The sequence below is a fragment of the Salvelinus alpinus genome, chromosome 3 (assembly GCF_045679555.1).
Source record: "Salvelinus alpinus chromosome 3, SLU_Salpinus.1, whole genome shotgun sequence".
NCBI classification, from domain to species: Eukaryota; Metazoa; Chordata; class Actinopteri; order Salmoniformes; family Salmonidae; genus Salvelinus; species Salvelinus alpinus.
In genome coordinates, this window is record NC_092088.1 from 68,777,904 (window position 1) to 68,802,731 (window position 24,828).

The 24,828-nt window shown below is 41.3% G+C and overlaps 1 protein-coding gene across 9 annotated transcripts in view; it reads right to left on the bottom strand.

Moving 5' to 3' along the window:
- The window catches only part of LOC139571203 (RNA binding protein fox-1 homolog 3-like), a 761,620-nt gene that overhangs the window by 614,462 nt on the left and 122,330 nt on the right, over positions 1-24,828 (bottom strand). For all 9 annotated transcript variants that reach the window (XR_011674253.1, XM_071393837.1, XM_071393834.1 and 6 more), the window contains exon 2: positions 17,681-17,790. The gene's annotated coding sequence lies outside the window, so the exon portion shown is untranslated. The remainder of the gene's footprint in view (positions 1-17,680; positions 17,791-24,828) is intronic.

Below are 24,828 nucleotides of genomic sequence, written 5' to 3' on the forward strand. Positions count from 1 at the left end.
AGTTTCAGAATGGGTGACAAGAAATAAATAAGTTAACTGAAAGCATTGCATTTGGTACAAATCATTCACTAAACCGTAAACCTCAGCTATATCTTGCAATGAATAATGTGGAAATTGAGCAAGTTGAGAAGACTAAACTGCTTGGAGTAACCCTGGATTGTAATCTATCATGGTCAAAACATATTAACACAACAGTAGCTAAAATGGAGAGTCTGTCCATAATAAAGCGCTAATCTACTTTCTTAACATCGCTATGAACAAGGCAGGTCCTACAAGCTCTAGTTTTGTCAAATCTGGACTACTGTCCAGTCGTTTGGTGAGGTGCCACAAAGAGGGACTGAGGACAATTACAGTAGGCCCAGAACAGGGCAGAGCTGGCCATAAAACGTACAGAGAGCACACATTCATAAAAATAAAGTAGTGACTTCATCACTACTTGCATTTGTGAGAAGTATTGACATGTTGAATGCACCGAGCTGTATGTTTAAACTGCTAGCAGACAGCTCAGACACCCATGCATAGCCCACAAAACATGCCACCAGGTCTCTTCACAGTCCCCAAGTCCAGAACAGACTATGGGAGGTACACAGTACTACATAGAGCCATGACGACATCTATTTCACATCAAGTAACTCATACAAGCAGTAAAATCAGATTTTTTAAAAACGGATTAAAATACACCTTATGGAACAGGGGGGACTGTGAAGAGACATACACACAGCCACACATACACGCATACACACACACATGATAGCATATGCACTATATACACACGTATACATGGATTTTGTGTTGTAGATATGTGGTAGTAGAAGCAGCAGCTAATGGGGATCCATAATACAAACAAATACAAACTATATCTCTGTATTAATTCTATCTGTCTCTGTAGTACTTACAGTGCCTTCAGAAAGTATTCATACCCTTTGTCTTATTCCAAATTTTGGTGTGTTAAAGCCTAAATTCAAACTGGTTTAAATATACTTTTTTTTCACCTATGTACACACAATAACCCATAATGATAAAGTGAAAACATGTTTTTTGAAATTGTAGCACATTTATTGGAATTTAAATACAGAAATATCTCATCTAAATAAGTATTCACACCCCTGAGTCAATACTTTGTAGAAACACCTTTGGCAGCGATTACAGCTGTGACTCTTTCTGGGTAAGTCTATAAGAGGTATCCACATCTAGATTCTGCAACATTTGCCCATTATTTATTTTCAAAATTCTTCAAGGTCTGTCAAATTGATTGTTGATCATTGCTAGACAACCATTTTCAGGTCTTGCCATAGGTTTTCAAGTAGATTTAAGTCAAAACTTCAACTCGGCCACTCAGAAATATTCACTGCCTTCTTGGTAAGTAACTAGTGTAGATCTGGCCTTGTGTTTTTGGTTCTTTTCCCGCTGAAAGGTGAATTCATTACCCAGTGTCTGGTGGAAAGCAGACTGAACCATGTCTTCCTGTAGGAATTTTGGGCCTGTGCTTAGCTCCATTCAGTTTCTATTTTATCATGAAAAACTCCCCAGTCCTTAACCATTGCAACCTAACATACCCCTAACATGATGCAGCCACCACTATGCTTGAATATACGGAGAGTGGTACTCTGTAAAGTTTTGTACTGGATTTGCCCCAAACATAACACTTTGTATTCAGGACCAAAAGTGAATTGCTTTGACAAATGTCTGCAGTGTTACTATAATGCCTTGATGCAAACAGGACGCATGTTTTAGAATATTTGTATGCTGTACAATAATCCTTCTTTTCACTCTGTCAATTAGGTTAGTATTGTGGAGTAACTACAATGTTGTTGATCCATTCTCAGTTGTTTTCTCCTATCACAGCCATTAAACGTTGTAACAGTTTTAAAGTCACCATTGGCCTCATGGTAAAATCCCTGAGCGCTTTCCTTCATCTACGGCAACTGAGTTAGGAAGAACGCCTGTATCTGTGTGGTGACTGGGTGTATTGATACACCATCCAAAGTGTAATTAATAACTTCACCATGCCCAAAGGGTTATTCAATGTCTGCTTTTTTGTTTTGTTTTACTCATGTATCAATAGGTGCCTTTCTTTGTGAGGCATTGGAAATCCTCCCTGGTCTTTGTGGTTGAATCTGTGTTTTAATTTCACTGCTTGACTCAGGGACCTTACAGATAATTGTATGTGTGAGGTAGTCATTCAAAAATCATGTTGAGCACTAATAATTGCACACATAGTGAATCCATGCAACTTATTATGTGACACATTTTTACTCCTGAATATATTTAGGTTTGCCATAACAAAGAGGTTGATTACTTACTAACTCAAGACATTTCAGCTTTTAATTTTGTATTAATTTGTCAAATAAAAAATAAACATAATTCCACTTTAGCATTATGGGGTATTGTATGTAGGCCAGCAACAACAAAATCAAGGGGTGTGAATAGTTTCTGAACGCACTGCATAAGACATACGTTAGAGCTGAGTCTCTAGTGATGAGATTTTAACAGAGAAACACTTCAAGACCCAGAGTCCCCTGCTGTAGCTCGTTCTAATACTGATCTCTCTCTAAGCTACCTTTTCCTACCACAATTCCCTCCTTCACTCACTTTGTCTCTCTCCTATCTTACCCCTTATGGAAAAACCATGAGTTCACATGTGGAAAATGCTCCTATGGTCATTCTCACTAAGCCACACCCATCCTAACCGTGTTACAATTTCAGAACGAGTAGACTATGTAGAAATAATGACACTCAAATTGAAAATCATGAAAGAAAATTATGAGGAGTTCTATCAGCCTTATCCAGGTGTAAATTACATATCACATTCCGGCGTTCCAATTTGTAAACAAGGCTGCATTGGATTAATCTTACCGTTTTTTCTGAATGCATAAACACTAACAGTGAGTCTTGATCAATGTTTCTGAAACCATTAGCACGTTCTCTGCTTTACACTCAGTTTGACATTTTATAACACACTTTTTGCAAAACTGTAAACACAACTCACTGCTTTACACTCAGTTTGCAAACAAGTTAATAACACACCTCTAGCAAAACTGTTAACATTGGTCTCTACATTGCTTCACTATTTCGTCAATTGCCTTTCCACATTGACACATGTCAAAAAAAATATTAGATAATGAGTTCACTTACAAATCAGAGCTTGAGCACTATAAATAGGTCACAGGTAAACATTTGGTTTGGACAACAATGGAGGCCATTATTGGACAGAGAGCAAGAGGGGTGAGAACTAGAGGAGGACAAGGAGGAGGAAGATGACGAGGACGAGGAGGTAAAGAAGTAAGAGGAGGAGGAGGAGAAGGAAGAGGTGAAGTAGGACGGGGGAGAAGGAGAGGACGGGGAAGAGGAAGGGGAGTCAGGAACACAATAGCTGATGAAATCAGAGCGACTGGATCGGAGCTGCTATACTGTTGCAGGTATCATCCGGATATTTAGAAATGAGAACCGGTAAGTAACTGTAAGTGCTATAGTCTTACTGGTACAGTAATATGTACTGTACTTTCAAAATGAGAAGGATCTATCACTAAAACCATTCAAATATTTTTACAGAACTACCCCCCCCCCGCTTCTCCTTCACCCAAATCCAGACAGCTGATGTTCTGAAAGAGCTGCAAAATCTGGATCCCTACAAATCAGCTGGGCTAGACATTCCGGACCCTCTGTTCCTAAAATTACCTGCCGCCATTGTTGCAACCCTTATTACTACTCTCTTTCGTATCGTCTGAGAATCCTAAAGATTGGAAAGCGGCCGCGGTCATCCCCCTCTTCAAAGGGGGAGACACTCCAGACCCAAACTGTTACAGACCTACATCCATCCTGACCTGCCTTTCTAAAGGCTTCGAAAGCCAAGTGAACAAACAGATCACCGACCATTTTGAATCCCACCGTACCTTCTCCGCTATGCAATCTGGTTTCAGAGCTGGTCATGGGTGCACCTCAGTCACGCTCAAGGTCCTAAACGATATCATAACCACCATAGACAAAAGAAGGTACTGTGCAGCCGTCTTCATCGACCTGGACAAGGCTTGGTTTCTCTAATGACTGCCTCGCCTGGTTCACTAACTACTTCTCAGATAGAGTTCAGTGTGTCAAATCGGAGGGCCTGTTGTCCGGACCTCTGGCAGTCTCTATGGGGGTGCCACAGGGTTCAATTCTTGGGCTGACTCTTTTCTCTGTATATATCAATTATGTCGCTTTTGCTGTGGGTGATGCTCTGATCCACCTCTACGCAGACGACACCATTCTGTATACATCTGGCCCTTCTTTGGACACTGTGTAATCAAACCTCCAAACGAGCTTCAATGCCATACAACACTCCTTCCGTGGCCTCCAATTGCTCTTAAATGCTAGTAAAATGAAATGCATGCTCTTCAACCGATTGCTGCCCGCACCCGCCCGACCGACTAGCATCACTGCTCTGGACAGTTCTGACTTAGAATATGTTGACAACTATAAATACATAGGTGTCTGGCTAGACTGTAAACTCTCCTTCTAGACTCACATTAAGCATCTCCAATCCAAAGTTAAATCTAGAACCGGCTTCCTATTTCGCAACAAAGCATCCTTCACTCATGCTGCCAAACATACCCTCGTAAAACTGATTATCCTACCGATCCTTGACTTCGGCCATGTCATTTACAAAATAGCCTCCGACACTCTACTCAGCAAATTGGATGCAGTCTATCACAGTGCCATCCGTTTTGTAACCAAAGCCCCATATACTACCCACCACTGCGACCTGTATGCTCTCGTTGGCTGGTCCTCACTACATATTCGTTGCAAAACCTACTGGCTCCAGGTCATCTATAAGTCTTCGCTAGGTAAAGCTCCACCTTATCTCAGCTCACAGGTTACCATAGCAACACCCACCCGTAGAACGCGCTCCAGCAGGTATATTTCTCTGGTCATCCCCAAAGCCAACATCTAATTTTGCCGCCTTTCCTTCCAGTTCTCTGCTGCCAATGACTGGAACGAATTGCAAAAATCACTGAAGTTGGAGACTTATATCTCCCTCACTAACTTTAAGTGTCAGCTGTCAGAGCAGCTTACCGATCGCTGCAGCTGTACACAGCCCATCTGTAAATAGCCCATCCAACCAACTACCTACCTCATCCCCATATTTGTTTTTGTTTTTCTGCTCTTTCGGACACCATAATTTCTACTTGCATATTCTCATCTGCACATCTATCACTCCAGTGTAAATTGCTAAATTGTAATTACTTAGCCACTATTGGCCTATTTATTGCCTTACCTCCTTACTTAATCTGCTCACACTGCATACAGATGTTTCTATTGTGTTATTGACTGTATGTTTGTTTATCCCATGTTTAACTCTGTGTTGTTGTTTTTGTCGCACTGCTTTGCTTTATCTTGGCCAGGTCGCAGTTGTAAATGAGAACTTGTTCTCAACTAGCCCATCTGTTTAAATGAAGGGTAAATATATATATATTTTTAAATAACACCATATTGCAAATCGTCAACAAAGTGAGTCTGTCTGCACTGTCTCGTCTACTGAAACGCAATAGAATTAGGATGAAAAAACTGTATGGAGTCCCTTTCGAAAGAAACTCAGACTGTGTAAAACAACTGAGATATGAATACGTGCAGGTATGCTATACTATCCTATCATTGGTACTGGATCTGGAAGTGTATGGTGCCTCATCATATTGACTGATCCCTGTCTTTTCGTACTGTGCTACATTGTTTTGTCTTGTCTCTTTCAGAGACTCATGGAGCTAGAAGCAGATGCAGTGCATCATGAGATAATATATGTGGACAAGGCAGGTTTCAACCTTGCAAAAACAAGGAGCCATCATCAACGTCCCGGGACAACGTGGTGGCAACATAACAATGTGTGCGGCTATAGTCAAAACGGCGTCCTTCACCATCATGTAATCCTAGGCCCATACAACACTGCACACATTATCACATTTCTGGACACCCTCCACAACAGACTAATCCCTAATGACCAGGGGCCAGAGCAGCCCAGGTACATTATCATCTGGGACAATGTTAGTTTCCACCGGGCTGCTGTGGTCCGCAATTGGTTCACAGGTCACCCACTTTTCATCACACTCAATCTCCCCCCATACTCTCTGTTCTTGAATCCTATTGAGGAATTCTTCTCTGCATGGCGTTGGATGGTGTATGATCGCCAGCCCCACCAACGCATACCCCTTCTACAGGCAATGGAGGAGGCTTGTGGAGACGTCGATCAGGGGTCATGCCAGGCCTGGATACGGCACTCCAGGCCATACTTTCCACGCTGCCTAGCTCAAGACAACATCGTATGTGATGTGGATGAAGTCTTATGGCCATTCCAACAAAGAAGGCGAGATGTAGCCCCAAAAATTCTGTTATTTTTTTCTAGCACAAATGTTTTTGTTTTCTTCTACTGCGCTGTTGTTGTTTGAGGAGTGTTAGAACATTTTGAGAGAAAAAAACCCGTTTCCCCCTTATTTGTATTGATAGTGTGTTATGTTCGGAATACACATCCATACTTTACACATTTGGATACCTGTGTGTATGTGTGTTTACTACATGTATGACAAAACTTTATTGCAAACTGCTATGCCCTGCACACAGAAAAAGCAAAAGTGTTTTTAATTTATACTATCAGTGCGTCGTTGGTGCTTCGTGTGCTTATTCAAATGATGGTTTGTGTGTACTATATTGACGCAAAAACACAATTTTTCTAAATAGTTTGAAGAGTTTTGCAAGAATTGTTTGCTTTTGCAAGAGCTCTATAATGTTTTGTGGGTTGGTGTAAGGTTTTGTGGTTAGTGTGTAGAGTTTTGCAAAAATAGCCTATAGTTTCAAAGATAGTGCCTAAGCGATCAGAAAAAACTGCAATGCTCTGTGCAGCCAATTGCAATGTCCCCTTTAGATATTAAGCCAGGAGCCGTTTATGGATTTGACAGCTCTAACGCAGTTCCACCTCCGACACCGCCAAATCAACCGCTATGCAGTTGGCTACAAGAGCAGATCTGATTGAATCTAGCAGTGTGCTTTGCAAGTGTTAATTTTTTACATTTACATTTTACATTTTGATCATTTAGCAGACACTCTTATCCAGAATAATTTACAGTCAGTGCATTAAACTAAGGTAGATTAACAAGAATATATCACATTCATAGCAAGTAAAAATATGATGTTATCGTTATTGAGAATGTTGTTGTAGTTAAGCGAGCTACTTGGTATTTGTTTTACATAAATACACTACTGTTCAAACATTTTGGGTCACTTAGACATTTCCTTGTTTTTGAAAGAAAAGCAAATTTTTTTGTCCATTAAAATAACATCAAATTGATCAGGAATACGGTGTAGACATTGTTAATGTTGTAAATGACTATTGTAGCTGGAAACGGCTGATTTTGTTATGGAATATCTAAATAGGCGTACAGAGGCCCATTATCAGCAACCATCACACCCGTGTTCCAATGGCACGTTGTGTAAGCTAATCCAAGTTTATCATTTAAAAGGCTAATTGATCATTAGGAAACCCTTTTGCAATTATGTTAGCACAACTGAAAACTGTTGTTCTGATTGAAGAAGCAATAAAACTGGCCTTCTTTAGACTAGTTGAGTATCTGGAGCATCAGCATTTGTGGGTTCGATTACAGGCTCAAAATTGCCAGAAACAAATTAATTTCTTCTGAAACTTGGCAGTCTATTCTTGTTCTGAGAAATGAAGTCTATTCCATGCGAGAAATAACCAAGAAACTGAAGATCTCGTACAACGTTGTGTACTACTCCCCTCACAGAACAGCGCAAACTGTCTCTAACCAGAATAGAAAGAGGAGTGGGAGGCCCCGGTGCACAACTGAGCAAGAGGACAAGTACATTAGAGTTTCTCGTTTGAGAAACAGATGCTTCACAAGTCCTCAACTGGCAGCTTCATGAAATAGTACCCGCGAAACACCAGTCTCAACGTCAACAGTGAAGAGGTGACTCCGGGATGCTGGCATTCTAGGTAGAGTTCAGTGTTTGTTCTTTTGCCCATCTTAATAATTTTCCTTTTATTGGCCAGTCTGAGATATGGCTTTTTCTTTGCAACTCTGCCTAGAAGACCAGCATCCCAGAGTTGCCTCTTCATCAATTAGCCTTTTAAAGTAATAAACTTGGATTATCTAACACAATGTGCCAATGGAACACAGGAGTGATGATTGCTGACAATGGGCCTCTGTACACCTATGTAGATATTCCATAAAAAATCTGCCGTTTCCAGCTACAATAGTCATTTACAACATCAACAATGCCTGCACAGTATTTCTGATTAATTCAATTTAAATGGACAAAAAAAATTGCTTTTGGGCCTCCCGGGTGGCGCAGTGGTCTAGAGCACTGCATCGCAGTGCTATGCTGCGCCACCAGAGTCTGGGTTCGCGCCCAGGCTCTGTCGCAGCCGGCCGCGACCGGGAGGTCCGTGGGGCGATGCACAATTGGCTTAGCGTCGTCCGGGTTAGGGAGGGTTTGGCCGGTAGGGATATCCTTGTCTCATCGCGCTCCAGCGACTCCTGTGGCGGGCCGGGCGCAGTGCGCGCTAACCGAGGGGGGCGGGTGCACGGTGTTTCCTCCGACACATTGGTGCGGCTGGCTTCCGGGTTGGAGGCGCGCTGTGTTAAGAAGCAGTGCGGCTAGGTTGGGTTGTGCTTCGGAGGACGCATGACTTTCGACCTTCGTCTCTCCCGAGCCCGTACGGGAGTTGTAGCGATGAGACAAGATAGTAATTACTAGCGATTGGATACCACGAAAATTGGGGAGAAAAGGGGATAAAATTTATTTAAAAAAAAATAAAAAAAAATAAATAGCTTTTCTTTCAAAAACAAGGACATTTCTAAGTGACCACAAACTTTTGAACGGTAGTGTATATACATACAAAAATACAAAATGCATGTATTCTAATTAAACTGTTTCAAAATAAATGAATTGTATGTCAGGCCAGTGAAGTGCAAACTACCAAATACCTGAAATACTTGAAACTATTGAAATATGTATATCAAATACATGCAATATAAATGCTGCCCACAATGTCAATCTGCAACTGTGTACTAACCACTGTTCTTCCAGTAATGCACTGTAAATTCTAGAAATACAGCATGTTGCTGTTGAAAGGTGTTACAGTATTATACTGTAAATTTGTGTTTTCAGTAAAAGTCCTGCAAATCTACAGTAAAAATACTGGTTTCTGTGAGGCCTTATTTAACTGTAAATGTACAGTAATCTCCTGGCTACTGTGCTGCCAGTAATTTACTGTAAAAATTACAGGATATTTTTTTACAGTGCACATCTTATGCCTCATTAATCTGATCGGAAACTCAGAAATGTCCGACTTGCTAACTAGTTGTAGTTGTACACTTGCCGCATTCAACAAGTTAGCAAGTCGGACATTTCAGATTTCAGACAAGTACGTGAATGCGACATTACGCAAAAGTCAGACACACACACACACACACCCATTCTGAGTCACAACCCGATGACAGAGTGCCAGTTGTGTGTCGTCATTTGGCTAGCGTGTTCAAAGAATACGCACCTCATACCCTGCCTCCTTAAATCACACACACACACCATGCCCCCCCACACACACATAGATTATCCTGCAAACAAACAGACTAAAGCATGCGCTCTCCGACACGCAAACACAAATCGTTTACCATTCATTGATTCAAGTTACTACATTAACAGTCAAGAGTTTCACCACTTCTCCTTTCCTTGCTCCATTTGCAGATTGATTGTTATTTTCTCCCCTCTTTAGTCACTTTCAATCTAACACCCAGCAATTAAAATCAATCGGCCATTGGATTGGCCTGCCTCTGAGGAGCCCATATAAGATGGCTGCCTGACAGAGGGCAGACACGGAATTGTGTCCCAAATGGCATCCTATTCCCTATATAGTGCACTACTTTTGACCATTGCCCAGAGGAAATGTAGGGAATAGGGTGCCATTTGGGATATAGACTCTGATTTGTCCCACACAGACACTTAAATTGTCTTCTTTTTTCTTTTCTCATTGGTGTTGCTTCTTACCTCATGCACACGCATGCACGCACGCACACACACACACACACGCACACATGCAAGCACACATGCAGACACACACGCGCAAAAATACCACCACCAGGCCACCGTTGGCCAGGACATGACACACAGGGGAGGACATGTTTACGCTTTGAAATACTACTGTCCTCCATATAAAGGGGAGATGGTGGAGGGGGGAACAGGGGAGCAATATGTGTGTGTGTGCGTGCATGTGCGTGTATGGGTGTGTGTGTGTTTGTGAGTACGCTTGTGTATGTGTCTGTACGAGGGGGTAGTATAGGTAGGACAGAGGGAGCTATGATGAAGTGTAAAACTGAGATGGAGGACATAATAGAAAAGATAATAAAAGGTGTGAAGGATTATGGGTAGGTGGTGGCGAGGGCCATTTCACACTGAAATTCAATCTGCTTCGTGTGGAGAAGTACTACACTCACTGTGTTGTGTCCCCCCCCTCCCCACCGCTCGCTATCAACACACACACACACAAACACACACACACACACCGATGCTATATTGCTATTGATCAACAGCAGTTATCAGACATGAGAGAGGCATGGTACTCCCTGAGAGAGCACACAGAGAACAATCCACTATATCATATAAAATACATCATAAAACGCACAGGGAATCTCATTGGAAAAGCAGACTAAAAGCCACCAATATTGATAAGATGACTTGGGTTCTGTCCAAAATGGCACCCTATTCCCTATACAGTGTAACACTTTTGACCAGGAAGTGCACTATGTAGGGAATAGGGCACAATTTTGGATGCAAACTAGGATGCACCACAGTAGATTGCAGTGCAGTGATAGGAGAATCCACTGGAATAAAAATGTATAACCTCTAGTTATATTCTATACTGCTGTCTTGTGTGTTGGAGAGTGTTTGATGAGTACAAGTTTTTCAGTCAAGTTTCACATTACATTTTTTGACTACGACTAGTCGTCAAGGATCCGCCACTTTTTTTCAATTTCCGCTTACAATGACATACCCATATATAATGCCCTGTAGCTCAGGACCTGAATCAAAGATATGCATATTCTTGATACCATTTGAAAGGAAACACTTTGAAGTTCGTGGAAATGTGAAATTAATGTAAGAGAATATAACACATTGGATCTGGTAAAAGATAATACAAAGAAGAAAACATGTTTTTTAGTTTTTTTTGTACCATCATCTTTGAAATGCAAGAGAAAGGCCATAATGTATTATGCCAGCCAAGGTGCAATTTTGATTTTGGCCACTAGATGGCAGCAGTGTATGTGCTACGTGTTTGACTGATCCAATGAACCATTGCATTTCTGTTCAAAATGTTGTATCATGACTGCCCAAATGTGCCTAATTGGTTTATTAATACATTTTCAAGTTCATAACTGTGCACTCTCCTCAAACAATAGCAGGGTATTATTTCACTCTAATAGCTACTGTAAATTGAACAATGCAGTTAGATTAACAAGAATTTAAGCTCTCTGCCAATATCAGAAAATGTCTTGTTACTTACAACCACATGCTAATCACATTAGCCTATGTTAGCTCAACCATCCGCGGGGGACCCACTGATCCTGTAGAGGTTTAACCTAGTACATTCTCAGCCAACGAATTCGCTGTTTGTAATCTCTCTCTCTCTCTCTCTCTCTCTCTCTCTCTCTCTCTCTCTCTTTCTCTCTCTCTCTCTCTTCATCCTTCCTTATACAGTCCTGCCTTTGGGAGTTTTTCTTGTTTTTTCTCTGGTCCTCAAACTGGGAATAGAGTGTGTATGTGTGGGTCAGTGTGTGTGTGCAACTCAATTCAAAAATGTGTTTTATTAATCATGTGTCCCTGTTAAGGGACCCCTGCAGTATCTATCTAACTGTTTATCCCTCTCTGTCTCCCTGAGTATGCCTATGGCCTGGATCTGAGGGCCTCTCTGTTACATGCTCTACCCACACAAAGCAACACCTGGCCTGTGTACTAATCCTTTCAGACCCCCATCAAGCTCTGGAGCTCCATCACTCCCCTGGTGACCTGAGCTAACCACACTAGCTACTGTAGCTCCCTTCTAGCATCAGGCTATATCCAGCTAGAGTCCTCAATGTGAATGCTAGATTCTAGCGCTTTTGGGAGGTAAAAAAGATAAAAAAACTCAATTGTAACCAATGCAGTCCATTTTCTTAACTGCTTTGGGAGAAAGGGTGGATGGAGGAGAGGAGGGGGAGGTGAGAGGGAGGGAGAGAGGGTGGGAGGGTGCGATATTTAAATTCTTCCAAGAAGCTCCCCAAAGCTTTGGCATGCATATTTCTGCAAGATTTTGCAATCCAAATCCATCACACACACACACATCCAGGCCTAAACAGTCCCACGGAACCCTGCTGCCCCCGGCAGCCAGTTTCTCTGGCTCTGGTGTAGTAATTGTATGGGAACGCCTGTGTATTAATTACATTTATATGGATTTCTTCCCCCAAGCCACATTAATAGCCTCTGGTCTCCCATGTATGGAGATAATGGTAATGAGATTCAATAAACTATTAAACTATTCACTCCATGCATCCACAAACTATTACAAATATATCAACTCTTCACTCCATGCACCCACAAACTATAAAAAATATATAAACTATTCATTCCACACACTCACAAACTATTACAAACATATGAACTATTCACTCCATAAATCCACAAAATATTACAAACATATAAACTATTCACTCCATACAGCCAGAAATTATTACAAATATATCTACTATTCACTCCATACATGCACTAGCTATTAAAAACCTGTCATATGGCTCTCTACAGAGAATATTCACAGAGCTCATAGTTCACTTTTTAACAGTCAGTTTGAAACTGAAAGTCTGAAAGGCAGAGTCAGAGTGAGGATTGTGTACTAAAAACACCTTGTCGATAGAAATTGTTAGTTGTAATGCATACAACTGCAAGTTGTCATTCATAGGATAGGTAGTCAGTGTCAGTGTTACAGTTTTTCTCAGTCGCTTTGGTGCATTTCTTAGATCAAAAGTGCAATTCTTGATACTACTTGTACAAATTCCAAATCATCTAGTCACTTGTGCACATCATTAAAGCAATTTCTTATTCCTTTGAACAAATTGCAATTGATAATGTACAAGTGTCAGCTTTTTTCCACATTATCAATTGCTCATGTCATGTTGATCAAAATATAGTAGATGGTTCTCTGTTGAATAGTCTTACCCCTCAAAACATCTAGGCATTAGTTCCTTGCATAAGCCATTACATGCAAAATTGTTGAACTATTTGTCATAAACTGTCAAGCATAGTTTTACACATTTCTATTAGACCTTTTGTACAAAAACGTGAATTGATGAATCGTGCAGGTGAAATTGACCCTCACTCATGAAGGAATGTAAAGTGTTAGTTCAACCAACAATCAACCAGTTGTCTAAATTGCTCAAAGGTGCATCTCATGAAGAATCAATTGGCAAGCATATATAGACAGACCACAACACAGAGTTGCAATTTTCCAATAATGGATGGACCAGGAAACGAACAGGGTCAACAGCCAAGAGGAGGAAGAAGAGGAGCAAGGATGCGTGGTGGAAGGCAAAACAGAGGAAGAGGCAGAAGAGGACATAGGCGCATATCTGATGACATAAGGGCCACTATTGTAGACCATGTTGTCAATCATGGCCTTACAATGGCTGAGGCGGGTCGAAGGGTGCAGCCGAATATTGGGAGATCAACCGTGTCCTCAATAATTCAAACGTTTCGAAGAGAGAACAGGTATGTCCACCAATGCACTGTTACTGTATATAAGCAGTATACTGTATACTTCCTACAATGCTTCATATTACAGTAGTCCACTTGTATTTCACAGCATACAGAAATATACTCTATACAGATACATACTGCACCTTACATGCACCCACCTGTATGTTTTACAGTAAAATGTGTGTTCGCATAGTTTTTGTCTATGTGAAAGTGTGCGATGCATCACTGCATTTTTCCCCACATAGGACTGCAAGATTACCTCAAACCGGTGGCAGAGGACGCCTTTTCACACCTCAACAGGAGGAGGCTATTTGCACCATGGTCCGAGCAAACAATGCCATGAGACTCAGGGAAATACAAAGGACCATTATAGAAGACAACGATGTCTTTGAAAACATCCATACGGTTAGCATCTCAACCATCGACAGGGTGCTGCATAGAAACCAGATGAGTATGAAACAGCTGTACCGTGTACCATTCCAAAGGAATGAGGACAGAGTTAAGGAGCTACGGTACCAGTATGTACAGGTAAAACATATATCTATGTAACTACTTTACAGCAACATTTTATAGTGATACATAGTACAGTAAGCATAAACTGCACACATTTCCATTGCTGTGGAAGGAACATGCAATATATGTACATTTTATGTCACTCTTCCTTACCAAAACAAATTCAACTGTGTTCTGGGATATAGCGTATAATGGAGTTGGAATCAAGTGAACCCTCTCACAACTTTGTATACGTGGATGAGGCTGGCTTCAACCTGACCAAATGCAGAAGGCGGGGTCGGAATATCATCGGTCACAGAGCTACTGTTGATTTGCCAGGCCAACGGGGGAGGAAATATCAGCATGTGTGCTGCTATTTCGGAGCATGGTGTCCTAACCCATATCCCCCTTATAGGGCCATACAACACCCAGCATCTACTCAACGTTTTAGAGACTCTCTACAGGGCTCTCATCCCTGATGATGAGAGGGGTCTGTTTAGAGAGGATTTGCCAAAATATGTGGTCATTTGTGATAATGTGAGTTTCCCATCGATCAAACATCATAAGGCAATGGTTTGTGACCCACCCGAGGATGCTCGTAGAATTCCTCCCACCTTATTCACCATTCCTTAACCCAATTGAGGAGTTCTTTTCAGCATGGAGGTGGAAGGTGTACGATCGTCAGCCACACACACAGATGACCCTGCTGGCTGCAATGGATGCAGCATGTGAGGACATCACAGTAGACGCCTGCAGAGGATGGATAAGGCATTCCAAAAGATTCTTTCCACGTTGCATTGGAAGGGAAAATATCCGGTGTGATGTGGATGAGAATATGTGGGCCGACAGACAGGAACGTCTGGATGTGTAGAGACAGCACAACAGTGCTGTGGGAAAAGTTGTGCCTTAGGGGTGGTTTCCTGTGTTTCTTTCTAATTTTGTTTTTTTTCCTTTGTGCCCCTTGGGTTGTCCAGTCTCTTTCAATCAATAACCCACATACAGTAATATGTAAATAGTACTGTTGAAATTGATATATGCCATAGAAGTGCAGCCTTGTGCATTTTCAATACAGTAACTGTCATCCAAACTGTAGCCTAAGTTTACATCAGGTAATACTGTCAAAGTACACAGTTACATTGACAACATGCCTAAACATTTTGACGACCTTGTTCGTGAACAATGACTCAATGACTTATCATTCTGATGACACTGACATGATCATTGGCATGAATATTTACTTTTGAGAGATGTACTAAGGATTTTTAGTGACTGACTAGCTTTAGAAACATATCTATTGTATATTGCAGTTTGTACAAATTGTTCCGAGAAATGCACTTATTATTCTGCACATGTTAGGGATGATGTGAAAAATGCACCAAAGCGACTGAGAAAAACTGTAACATTACATTTGAGGGAGGTGAAAACTGGGTCTGGATAGCCATTAATACCTGTAATGTGTAAGGAGGTGTAAATGAGATAATATATACAGTAACAGGCCAAATCTTGGATACACCTACTCATTCAAGGGTAAATTTTTATTTGTATTATTTTCTACATTGTAGAATAATAGTGAAGATATCAAAAATATGAAATAAAATATATGGAATCATGTAGTAACCAAATAAGTGATAAAGAAATCAAAATATATTTTATATTCTTCAAAGTAGCCACCCTTTTGCTTTGATGACAGCTTTGCAGACTCTTGGCATTCTCTCAACCAGCTTCATGAGGAATGCTTTTCCAACAGTCTTGAAGGAGTTCCCACATATGCTGAGCACTTGTTGGCAGCTTTTCCTTCACTGCAGTCCAACTCATTCCAAACCATCTCAATTGGTTTGAGGTCAGGTGATTCTGGAGGCCAAGTCATCTGATGCATTACTCCATCACTCTCCTTCTTGGTCAAATAGACTGTACACAGCCTGGAGGTCTGTTGGGTCATTGTCCAGTTGAAAAACAAATGATAGTCCCACTAAGAGCAAACCAGATGGGATGGCGTATCGCTGCAGAATGCTGTGGTAGCCATGCTGGTTAAGTGTGCTTTGAATTCTAAATAAATCACTGACAGTGTCACCAGCAAAGCACCCCCACACCATCACACCTCCTCCTCCATGCTTTACGGTGAGAACCACACCCACGGAGATCATCCGTTCCTCTACTCTGCGTCTCACAAAGACACGGCAGATGGAACTAAAAAGGACAGATTTCCAGCAGTCTAATGTCCATTGTTCATGTTTCTTGGCCCAAGCAGGTCTATTCTTCTTATTGGTTTCCTTTAGTAGTGGTTTCTTTGCAGCAATTCAACCATGAAGGCCTGATTCATGCAGTCGCCTCTGAACAGTTGATGTTGAGATGTGTCTGCTACCTGAACTCTGTGAAGCATTTACTTGGTCTGCAATTTCTGAGGCTGGTAACTCTAATGAACTTATCCTCTGCAGCAGAGGTAACGCTAGATCTTCCCGTCCTGTTTCATCATAGTGCTTGATGGTTTTGGTGACTGCACTTGAAGAAACTTTAAAAGTTCTCGAGATTTTCCGTATTGACATGTCTTAAAATCATGATGGACTGTCATCTGCACATCTATCACTCCAGTGTTAATTGCTAAATTGTAATTACTTTGCCACTATGGCCTATTTATTGCCTTACCTCCTTACTTAATTTGCACACACTGTATACAGATTTTCCATTGTGTTATTGACCGTACATTTGTTTATCCCATCTGTAACTCGGTGTTGTTGTTTTTGTCGCACTGCTTTGCTTTATCTTGGCCAGGTCGCAGTTGTAAATGAGAACTTGTTCTCAACTAGCCTACCTGGTTAAATAAAGGTGAAATAAAAAAATTAAAAATAATAATTATCTTTGCATATTTTAGCTGTTCTTGCCATAATATGGACTTGTTCTTTTACCAAATAGGGCTATCTTCTGTATACCACCCCTACCTTGCCACAACACAACTGATTGGCTCAAACGCAATAAGGAGGAAAGAAATTCAACAAATTAACTTTTAAAAAGGCACACCTGTTAATTTAAATTTATTCCAGGTGACTACCTCATGAAGATGGTTGAGAGAATGCCAAGAGTGTTTAAAGCTGTCATCAAGGCATAGGGTGGCTACTTTGAGGAATCTAAAATCTAAAATATACTTTTATATGTTAAAAAAATTGGTTACTACATGATTCCATATGTGTTATTTTATAGTTTTGATGTCTTCACTATTATTCTACAATGTAGAAAATAGTAAAAATAAAGAAAAACCCTTGAATGAGTAGGTGTGTCCAAACTTTTGACTGGTACTAGATAGATAGATAGATAGATAGATAGATAGATAGATAGATAGATAGATAGATAGATAGTAGTAGTGTGTGTGTGTGTGTGAGTGAGTGTGTGTGTGTTTATAGGTTTGGAAGCTGAGGAAGATGAGTCCTACCTTGTTGTATCTACAATCTCAGAAGAACTTGGTCTGGAAAGATGATGTCCACTGGTGTCTGATGCTCCTCGCTTTCTATCACACACTCAGCATCTAATCTCTTCTTCACACTTGAGAGAGAGAGAAGGAGAGAAAGAGAGAGGAAGATAGAGAGAGAGAGTGTTGGTTAGTGAATACCCACAGGGATAGGTTGTGTGTGTGCTGACCTTATCGTTAAGCTGTGTCGATATCAGTTCATGATCATCACCTCTGTCTGTCTATACGTGAGGGTACAGCACCCCCCCCACACACACGCACACACCGAGGTATGGGGTCAATGTAAAGGTGTGCTGGCGGGTGGGCAGAGAAACAGAGAAACTCAGCAGTAGAAAATAGTAGAAACAGTAAAAATAGTAGAAGTAGAAAGACAGTTGTACTGACTGTGTGTATTGGTGCTACAGAGACACAGAATAAGGGTTGTTCCTTGTCATTTCATCAAGCCATGACACCAACCATTTCAGATTGTTCTGCAATCGTTAGATAAGATAAGCATTCCTGAAACATTATTTTGTTGAAATATAATTTGATTTCTGAGGAAATAAGGTAGTGGATTGCACCCAAATTGGCTATTTGAATTTATAGGATTCATATAATTTTCAATAATTACAGTACCTCATCAGATTTGGACCAAAAGCCATCCACGGACACCCCACACCCCACACCCAACTCCAATCCCACCCCAACAATGAATATATACTATCAGTTCTCTATGTTTGACAATTAATATGTAGCTGTGTCTTGGAATATTGTTTCTTCATCCTATGTAATGTATTCTCAGTGAATGTGGTGATGTCTCTTTTTTTCTTTCCTGTTCAGAGAAATTTGTCATTGAAGTTGTTCGGTTTATGTCCAATCTCACAACCTGATATTACCAGGTTCTGACCTCTAGATGGTGCTGTTCCTGCTATTAGGTAATTGTTTTTTTAAAGAACGTTAGTTTGTTTTAGAAAATATTTAGGACTTATTTATTCCTTGCCACCTACTCTGAAACTAACTGCAACTCTTTGTTCAGTGTTGCAGTGATTTCAGTCGCTGTTGTGGTTTACATGTATAATGTTGAGTCATCTGCATACATAGACTTTACTCAAAGCCAGTGTCATGTCAGTAAAGATTGAATAAAGTAAGGAGCCTAGACAGCTGCCCTGGGGAATTCCTGATTCTACCTGGATTATGTTGGAGAGGCTTCCATTAAAGAGCACCCTCTGTGTTCTGTTAGACAGGTAACTCTTTTCCATAATATAGCAGGGGTTGTAAAGCCATAACACTGAAGACTAACCAAACAGCCCCCACAAAATTTTAATCATAAATGTCTCTCAGCCAATCATCAGTAATTTGTGTAAGTGCTGTGCTTGTGTAATGTTCTTCCCTATAAGTGTGCTGAAAGTATGTTGTCAATTTGTTTACTGTAAAATAGCATTGTATCTGATCAAACAAAAGTTTACTAAGAGTTGGTAACAGGCTGATTGGTCAGCTATTTGAGCCAGTAAAGGGGGCTTTATTATTCTTAGGTAGCAGAATCACTTTTGCTTCCCTCCAGGTCTGCGGGCACACACTTTCTAGTAGGTCTTAAATTGAAAATATGGCAAATAGGAGTGGCAATATCTTCCACTATTATCCTCAGTAATTTCCATCCAAGTTGTCAGACCCCGTTGCTTGTCATTGTTGATAGACAACAACACTTTTTTCACCTCTTCCACACTCTACGGAATTCAAAATTACAATACTTGTCTTTCATAATTTGGTTGCTGTCATACCTGGTCCATAAACTGCTTACAGGGAAAGAAAACCAATATTTAATTTTGTAATGTGATTGAACTATCCCTTTAACAAAGTGGGTGTGGAGGGGATTCCTTCGAAAATGATCACCTAATAGCAGGAACAGCACCATCTAGAGGTCAGAACCCAGTAACATCAGGATGTAAGATGGGACATAAACGCAACAACTTCAATGACAAATTTCTCTGAACAGAAAAAAACATCACCAAATTCACTGAGAATACATTACATAGGATGAAGAAACAATACTCCTAGCCGCAACTCCATACAACTTGTTAAAGACAGAGAACTGACACGACATGCACGTTGTTGGGGTGTAATTGGGGTGGATTGTGGGGTGTGAGGTATCCATGGCTTTTGACCATTTCTTTGGAATGCTCATGTACATCTCATTGTTAGAACAAAGGTTGGTCCAAATTGGATGTTAGGTACTATATTTATTGAATATCAAAATGGACAATTTGGGTGCAATCAATTAGCTTAATTTCAACAAAATAATGTTGCACCAATTCTTATCCGATCTCTTTCTAACAACAGAAATGATTTTCAGAACAATCTGAGATGGTGGGTGTCAAAATCCTTTGAGGTGGAACGACCCAGAAAGAAAACTGTGTAGTGTGCTTTGCAGTATGGTGTCTTGGCAGAGATGAGGGTGACTTTACCACACCCTGACTGTCATCAATCCGTTGGCCTTGTACAGAATGCAGTGACTCAATACGAAAAACATTTATTTTCTCTCTCTATTGCTCACGTTGACTCTCACTCTCTTAGATATACTCTCCCTCTGTGTCCCGCTTGAACTCCTTTTTCCTGTTCTTCTCTGCCTCCAGCAGCCAATACAGTACATATCTTTTACCCCTCTCTCTCCCTCTCTCTTTCTCTCCCCTATCTTTTACTCCTCCTTCTCCCTCAGAATCCCGCCCTCGCTCTCTCTGCCTCTCTCTCAGTCAAAAAATAAGGACAGAGAGGACTCAGCTTTCCTGAAGAGTGGAAAGTGGAGCGGTAGAGCAGAGGTAAGGACAAGAGGAGGAGAGGCCTGGGGCGATACACAAACAGGATCAACACTTCAGCCAAAAATACAGCAGGCTGTATCTCTCTTAGAAACAACCGAGTTAAAGAGAGAGGATAAGAAAGAGAGGGGGGATGGAAACAGAACTAGCAAGAGAAAGAAGTCATGTGAAAAGGCCAAGGTGCAAGAGAGAGAGAGAGAGTGAGGAGAAAGATGGCAGTCTCACCCAGGCAAGGGGGGGATTAGTGAAATCTAAGCCCCCTCTCTGTGCTGCTCCTTTTGGGTTTACTGTCAAATAACAGCCCTTGGCTTTGGCCTATATATTGCTGCTGAGAGAGAGGCTGTTGGAATGTTCCTTAATTTCATTCTGAATTAAATTAAGGGGTGGTTTGGAGAGTCATGTCTGGGAACTCAAACTGGGAACAGAGGAATGTGTGTGTGTGTGTGTGTGTGTGTGTGTGTGTGTGTGTGTGTGTGTGTGTGTGTGTGTGTGTGTGTGTGTGTGTGTGTGTGTGTGTGTGTGTGTGTGTGTGTGTGTGTGTGTGTGTGTGTGTGTGTGTGTGTGTGTTTGTGCGTCTGTTCGTGTGAGTGTGCGACTGGCGAGTGTGTGTGCATGTAGTCAAATCTACAACTATTATCTTCATAAACAACTTATAAAATTGTAGTACATAAAAGCATATTGTTTTGTAAGTTCCCTGTATTTTCCGTTATGATTTCTATTAATGTATCTTTTAAAGATAAAAGACAAACAATAAACCAACAACATGTGTCCTTATAATTCCTTCACCTAAACACAGTTCAAGTCAGTGCACTAAACATTTAGTTAAAGCCTGCCTGATTAAAACGTAATTAGAGAGGAGTTGGGTACAAGAGAGACACTGCAGAGAGTCAAACTCAAAGCAATAAACAATTACCTTGCCAGGGACTACAGGAACATTACCATATTAAAGGGACTGGGACACTGGAGGACAAAGATAATGATGGTGGGATGAAAATAGCTCACACTTTAATTTGGACACACACACATGCAAACACACGCACTCACTCACTCACTCACTCACTCACTCACTCACTCACTCACTCACACACACACACACACACACACACACACACACACACACACACACACACACACACACACACACACACACACACACACACACACACACACACACACACACACACACACACACACACACACACTGTGGTAGATAAACTAAACAAGCACCTATAACATGTATGTTTGTGTGTGTGAGTGTGAATGTCCAACATAGTTTCTGCTCATTCCATGACAGCATCACTGTCATTGTCAACAGTGACAAGGCTGAACTTGGAGAAACTTTCATTTTCAGCTGCTGGGGAATCTCGCCGCTCTGCCCTTCCAGCCATGGCCGCATGCACACGGGTGTGTGAGTGGTTTTTGTGTGTGTGTGTGTAGAGACATGGAGTTCAGTGGCATGGAACTGATTGCCCTGCCAAACTCTGACAATTACTATATGGGCACAGAGACATTGCCACTGACACACACACACAGACACACAGACACACAGACACACACACACACACACACACACACACACACACACACACACACACACACACACACACACACACACACACACACACACACACACACACACACACACACACACACACACACACACACACACACACACACACACACACACACACACACACACACACAACCTCCAGACATCTGACCCACACACCTCTCCACTGGCGTGAGACGGATGTGAGAATCCTGTTCGCAGCTGACTGGGTCACGGGAGCAAACACACAAAACTTGCACTATCCCAAAATAACCTGGTCACACACATCAGACCCAAACATTCATACACTGTATGCATTTTGTTCTAGTAAACAATTGCAAAGAATGAGTATGAAAGAAGCCCTATAGTATCCAATTACGTCAAATCCTGAAGTGAAACTATGAGATCAAGTTGCAGGCTGCAGACATTGTGTAGTATTAATGTAGTACTCTGTTGAGGCTTTTTAGCTGTATATGTGGAGCTAATACACTGTGTGTGTGCCTGCGTGCGGCTAATACACTTCTCTGACTAGCCTACACACACCTGCTAACCACAACTATCTATCTTGTCTCACATCAGAATTAGATGTTCATCAGTGCTTCTCAAACGTAAAATTTCGAAGTTGTTGCAAATGTCAAATTTCAAAGTGTTTAAGGTTAAGTTTTTAGGCATTAACTCCAAAATCTTAAGGTTAAGCATTACCTCCGAATGGTTAATCTAAGGGTTAAGGTTTTAAATAAGCTTAAAACTAAAATCTCAACAACAACTTTCTATCACTGGATACAAACGTGCAACCTTTAGAGTCAAAAACACGTTTACACCCATCCAACACCATAAGCAAAACCTACTTGAAGGTAGCAGCGCTTGCTCACTGTTGCCACTAGTGGCCGACGTTGTCAGACATGGATGGAGGTTGAATACTGACCTGTATCACGGTGACCTCGCTGGCTAACCACAATGCATCTGTATCTGGACATTAGTTCAACACCATAGCACTACTGGGGAAGAGAGAAAAGAGATAGCATAGCTCTCTCTACCTCTCTCCTCTCTGTCCTTCTCCTCTCGTCTCTCCCTTTCTACCACACATCATCTCTATCTCTTTCTAACTCCTACTGTTTTTTATCCTCCTGTTTCCCTGCTCCTCTCTCTCTCTCTCTCTCTCTCTCTCTCTCTCTCTCTCTCTCTCTCTCTCTCTCTCTCTCTCTCTCTCTCTCTCTCTCTCTCTCTCTCTCTCTCTCTCTCTCTCTCTCTCTCTCTCTCTCTCTCTCTCTCCTCTGTTGTCTCCCTTTCCACAGCATATTATCTCTATCTGTGAGTTGTCCCCACTTGCTTCAAGATCAAATCAAATAAAATTTGATTAGTCACATGCGCCGAATTCAACAAGTGTAGTAGACCTTACAGTGAAATGCCACTACAATTAGCATACCACCCCAACGGATCCACATATTACATAATCGCCATTGCACTGCACACTGCCCTATCCCACCTGGACAAGACGAATACCGATGTAAGAATACTGTTCATCAACTACAGCTCAGCCTTCAATACCATAGTGCCCTCCAAGCTCATCACTAAGCTCAGGGCATTGAGTCTGAACCCGCCCTGTGCAACTTGGTCCTGGACTTCCTGACAGGCCGACCCCAGATGGTAATGGGAGGCAACAACAACTCCGCTATGCTGATCCTCAACACAGGGGCACCACAAGAGTGCATGCCCAGCATGCTCTCTCTCCATCTCTCCTCTCTCTCTTTATCGCTCTCTCTCTCCTCTCTCCCTCTCTCTCTCCTCTCTCTCTCTCTCTCTCCTCTCTCTCTCTCTCTCTATTCAGTTTTTTCAATTTAAGGGGCTTTATTGGCATAGGAAATATATGTTAACATTGCCAAAGCAAGTGAAACAAATTTACATTAAACATTACACTTACAAAAGTTCCAAAATAATAAATACATTTCAAATGTCATATTGTGTCTATATACAGTGTTGTAATGATGTGCAAATAGTTAAAGTATAAAAGGGAAAATAAATCAACATAAATATAGGTTGTGTTTACAATGGTGTTTGTTCTCCACTGGTTGCCCTTGTGGCAACAGGTCACACATCTTGCTCTCTCTATCTCCTTCTCTAACCCTCTCTTGTGTTCTTCTCCTCCTGTTTCCCTGCTCCTCCTCTCTCCAGAGTACAGTTGTCTCTCCCACTGTGATTCTATCAGATCGATCTCTCGCTTATTAATTTTTCATTGATACCCTGAGAGAATGGCATGAGTGTTTTGAAAAGCAGTCTAACCTGCCCTCCCACCTCAAACGAACATACACACACTCACACACGCACACAGTCACACCCACACACACATACTCTCACGCGCACACGCGCACACACACAAAAACACACATTCACAGGTTTTACCATGAGCCCCGGCCTCACACCAATTCACCATTTCCAAAAAGAAAGAAAACATTAAGATACATCATAAAACACACAATCTCACAGGAGAAACTGACAAAATGGGCTCATAAAAATATGAGTCTAAATATCTCCAAAACACTCACAAAATAAGGCCTAAACTCTCACAATGTTTTGCAAGTCTAAACCCCTCCCAAACACATCACAAAGCCTAAGCCCTAACTTCTCATCAAGGTCCCTTACACATCTCAACACAAGACACTGTTGACAGCTAGTCATAGTCAATTAGGCAAATGAGCGGTTATTTCTTCAACAGAGTCCTTTACAGAATGAGCAATAGTGTTGTAATGAGTTTAATGCTGATAATACTGGGGTTG